The sequence below is a fragment of the Chenopodium quinoa genome, unplaced genomic scaffold (assembly GCF_001683475.1).
Source record: "Chenopodium quinoa cultivar QQ74 unplaced genomic scaffold, ASM168347v1, whole genome shotgun sequence".
Lineage (NCBI taxonomy): Eukaryota > Viridiplantae > Streptophyta > Magnoliopsida > Caryophyllales > Amaranthaceae > Chenopodium > Chenopodium quinoa.
The window spans coordinates 5,822,092-5,827,306 of record NW_018742205.1 but is presented as its reverse complement, the minus strand read 5'-3'; the positions used below and the strand labels follow the sequence as shown (position 1 = coordinate 5,827,306).

The following is a 5,215-nucleotide window of genomic DNA, read 5'->3' as shown; positions in this document are numbered from 1 at the left end:
GAGTTGAAGTTTCGGGGACTGAGGGAGTAATAAAGTTAATAACAATAATTCTATGTATTACATAGTATTACAAAGTACGTATATAGATAGGATAAAAGTCGTATTTTTGACATAACCAAAATAAACTAACGCTTTGAAGTTTGAACCAAAGTTTTGACTTCAACGAATAAACGTAGAGAGTCTTGATACTAATATTGTAATATACCATCATGAAAAAGGAACCATTGAACCAAGAAATGCTTGTCCTAATTGTAGACTAGTAAATGATATAAACACACCTCTGTTGGATAATGCTTTTGATTAACGACTTTAAAAATATTCTAGAGACTAACAATGTTTTTCATGGGACATCTTAAAAGTTTAAACGGGGTATTCAACTCGATTTTCGAAAAGGTCATGTCTACTTTATTCAAATACGAGTAATTAATTATTACAGTCAAATTTTTTCTAGAATATAGCGGATTTTGCAGCTAGCCAATAGCAAATTAGCAAGCATAGCCTGTTTTGTTCTTCTCGAATTGTGTTCTGTTTCAAGAATTTTTGTTTTCAAATATTTGTAATTTTTGAGGAGGCAAATTTTGACATTGTGGGCTCAATGGTGTTGAGATTTCTCTGTTTTTTTTTTCTTTTTTTATATATTCTTTTTTGCTTTTAGACACTGTTTTCTTTAGTAGATTCCACTAAATTTTTAAACATATAATTAAGGAAAATATTACACTAATTTGTTCATTATCATCCTTCTTTGTTGATAAATTTGCTCAGTTTTTTTGGTGTTCTTCATAGCATGAGAATATGAGATGTACTGCTTTCAAGAGCTGCAAAAGAAACTCGCTAGTTTGAGGTAAGCTGCAATACATAACTATGCATTTTTCACTTTCTACATTATTTTCATTTTGAATGAAGGAAGAGGATTTTTTGTGTACAACCACATGAGACAAATTCTTGGTTCATGTAGCCGACCCCGAATTTTCGGCATTAAGGCGAACTTTATGGATGTTGTGGTGTACACCTTTTTAAGTTTGTGTGTGTTTGTTGTCCATTTTGTAGACCTCTGTTAGTAGTAGTATTACATTTGCCTTCGTTTTTGGAGTTGAGGATATTTGAGAGCTAGGGTTTTACTGTCACATAGTGTAGAGAATGATTTAACTAAAAGCTTCAATTTATTTGCCCAATTGAATTAGTTTTCTGGATTGCTTATCATTTGGCCATTTGGGTGTGTTTCTTTTGTGGGTTATTGTAGGTATTGCTATCTGGGTAGTCAAGTTAAGTTCTTGAACCATTGGTTGTTTATTATGGTATATTGAAAGGTGGATAAAGAAAATTATAAAGCTTTTGGAATTTTTGAAGAATTTGTAATGGTTTCAACTGGAAATGAAGGAGGTTCTGGGTCTAATTTGAGCCACTCAGGTGACTGTGAGACCTTAAATGGGGCTAATAATTCAAGGAATCATGTGTCTTTGCAAGTTTCAACATCTAGGAAGGGACTATTAAGTGATGAAAAATCGCCAAGGGGATTCGACGAAAATCCTACTAGTCTTTCTAGCAGATTGAAGTTACTAAAAGTCAGTCCTAAAGGAAAACGGGGTTCTCCCTCTGCTGGTTTTCTTAGGATATCTGAGGACAAGGATGAGTTCTCGAGTAATGCTCCTGTTATGCAAGGTCTTCGAAAACGTTTCAAAGATGTAATGTCTAGTAAAGTTGATTGGCCTTCTGTGAGGCGAATGTGCAAAGAGTGGATTAAGAGACCGTTGAATATGGTTCTCCTTTTGTGGATAGTTTGTGTTGCCGTGTCAGGTGCAATTCTGTTTCTTGTGATGACAGGAATGCTAAACCATGTTCTGCCAAAGAAATCACAGAGGGATGAGTGGTTCGAGGTTAATAACCAGATTATCAATGCCCTCTTCACACTTATGTGTCTTTATCAACATCCAAAGAGGTTCTACCATTTGGTGCTTTTGTGTAGGTGGAAGTCAGATGATATATCAGTGCTAAGGAAGACTTATTGCAAGAACGGCACTGCTAAACCTAATGAATGGGCACACATGATGGTTGTGATTACTTTGCTTCACATTAATTGCTTTGCTCAATATGCTTTATGTGGCCTTAATTTGGGCTATAGAAGATCTGAGCGGCCACTAATTGGAGTCGGTGTTTGCATAACATTTGCCATAGCTGCTCCTGCAGTCACAGGATTGTACTGTGTTCTTAGCCCGCTTGGGAAGGACTATGAATGTGATGCTGATGAGGAAGCACCTAAACAGTTGAGGAGGCAATCCTTGGAGAAAAGATTTGCATTTGCAACCCGAGATGAAAGAGGGATTGTTGAGAACAAACCTGAGTGGAAAGGAGGTCTGTTTAGCTTATGGGAAGATTTTTTTTGTGGCATATCTCTCAGTTTTCTGCTGCTTTTGTGTTTTTGGTTGGAATCTGGAAAGGCTAGGTTTTGGGAATATGTATGTTAACATAGCAACATTTCTCCTTTTCTGCACGGCCCCTTTTTGGATCTTTAACTTGGCTGCTGCCAACATTGATAATGAAACAGTCAGAGGCATTTTAGGCATTACTGGTATTGCACTTTGTGTTTTTGGGTTGCTCTATGGAGGATTTTGGCGTATTCAAATGAGAAAACGATTCAACCTGCCACCAAATAACATGTGTTTTGGAAAACCAAATGTTGCAGATTGTGTTCAGTGGCTCTTTTGCTGCTGGTGTTCTCTGGCACAGGAAGTCCGAACTGCAGATTTTTACGAGACTGTCGAAGATAGAATTTACAATAAGAATGGATTTGACAGCCATTCTACTCTTACCCCATTACCTCGTGAAGGTAGTACTGATAGGTCAGGTGCTCAATCCACGTCTGATTTGAACACCTCATTTTGGTTAAATTCTGGCTTATCCAAGATTGAACCTTCAGTATTGATGAATGAAACTATGATGCCACCTAACCCAGCTACAATGAGAATGGAAGTCGAGGATCTTAGGGAAGTATGAAGTTAGATTGAACTGGATTTGATTCATATACCTGATGACTGTAGTAATGAGAAACCAACTTTGCAGCTCATATGTACTTTTGCTGTCTTGGAAATGCATGGTTTTTGCTGCTCGCAAAGGGTGAATTGCATCTCTGAAGTAAGTATCTGGCTAGGTTCATACAGCTGAATTTAGTTGATCTTTTAAATTTTTATTGCAATTTCTTGAACTTTATTTTCCTAGCTAGTAACATAAATTTTTCTTATTCGTGCAGCTTCTTTTGTGGGATGAGGTAATTATTACTCCTTTAGTAAGCATTTTCTGTGTGACCATTTTTTGCTGGTAGTTTGATCGATGCATACAGGGGAACATTGTATGATTACAGAAAAGTAAATACTTCCTCTGCATGCCTATCTGTAATTTTGCAAGGTACAAATATTTAGTCTTATGACTTGTAGTAACTAACAGTGACACTAAAGGTTTCTCATTACTGTCAAACATTATGCTCTTTCTTACTCCAACAATTTTCTTTGTTTGATTAGCTCAATTTTATTTTCTGGAATATTCACAAATTGCTGCATAACTGAACTTGATACTAGTCACTTGCATAGTTGCACTTACAGAATGAGCAAAGCTTCAGTGTGGTTTTGAGTTTTTATCGTTAGAATTTAAGTATAAGTGGTGCTTTAAGGTCAGACCCATTCATTCTTGTTAGGGAGGCTGCTTCAGGGATGAACCTTTCATTTTCGTTTATACTAGGCAATTTGCTGGCTCCAAAAGTTATTGGAATTTAGCACATGCCTGGCACAATAATATCTGATTTTGGCAAATTCCATTTGCTAGTTGACGTTGTTTAGCTTTTGCAGCTCCTCTGATAGCAACTTCAACCACGAAAAAGGCTTGGCCGTTCTCCACAAAGCCAAATTAATCTTCCCCCATTCTAGACCCTTATTAATCTTCCAGTAAAAGGGCCTTGCAAATCTCTTGGACCTGTGCCCCATTTCTCATCCAATGATCCAAGTGAGAAGTGACCAATCTTTCTGTACCAGTTTCAGTAAATCAGTGTCTGAGATCTCATATCATCAGTTTGGTCTACCCAGGCTTCATCTAGTTCGTCACTCTTATCACTGAAAATATACTTCCCTAATTTGCTCACCTTACCCTTGGGTCATCCATTGTAGGCCTGTCGTGGCCCTTGTCATGCCTCTCCCACCCCCCGGGTTCTCCATTTTCCCCATCTTCACATCAGCTAAGCAACGTTGGAAGCCAGGTAACAAGGCTCCCTGAGGAAGATTAAGCATGAAGTGTCTGAGAATTTTAGGTGATTTCAACCAATATGCCTAATTCATTTGAAAGTAAGGAGGAAGAATTCGAACATTTTAACTTGAAAGTGTATCTTCATTGTTCAAGTTCCTAACTCAAACTGTTGCAAGCTCAATTTCGGCTCTACTTAGTATCACCCCCTAATTTTGACACATAATGCACAAATAAGGAGATTATACAGGTGCAAGGAAATGTTCTTCACAACTCACAAGAGGATAGGTACTTAGGTGCATGCAACTGTATCGAGTGCTAAGAAGTTCGTTTAGCCAACCTAATGATTTTGGTTCGATTTATATCATTAATGTTTGAATTTGGCTATAAATAAATTGTGCTCCCTTAGTCACTAAAAGTTCTTCCCATTTTGATGGTGTTTACCTCACAAAAAAAGTCTAAACATGAAAAACTTTTAGAGACAACGTAATTATATTATATTGTAAATAGAAATATTTATCCTTAAGACCATCTCTATTGGTGAGACTTAACTTTGAGTATTGAAACACAAAATGAGTTGTTTTTTTTACTTCCAATGGTGATACCTAACCTACTTCTCAATTTAACAACTCATGTAAAGTCTAATTTCCCAATAGTGAAACTCTTTAAAGTATACTAATGTCACTTTCAATTTATGGCTTACTAAATCCATATTGTAAGTATTTCAAAAAAAAAAAAAAAAATAAAAAAATAAAAAAAAATAAAATAAAAACTTAGATAAATTACAAAATATATTATAATATTGATAAAGGGCTTACACTTTTTGTCAAATGAGACTCAAAGTTGAGTATCTAAACTTAGCAACTTTCTTTTGGAGTTGCTAAGTTTATATACCAACTTATTGGTATCCTTTGCAAAAAATACTCTCTCTCTCCTAAAAAAACTCTCTTAAAGTCTCACCATTGGAGATGGTCTAAGTATAAGAGATGAA

The 5,215-nt window shown here is 36.1% G+C and overlaps 1 pseudogene; it reads left to right on the top strand.

Moving 5' to 3' along the window:
- The first annotated feature begins 343 nt into the window (after positions 1-343).
- LOC110730598 lies at positions 344-4,953 on the top strand (annotated as a pseudogene).
- Positions 4,954-5,215: the final 262 nt, after the last annotated feature.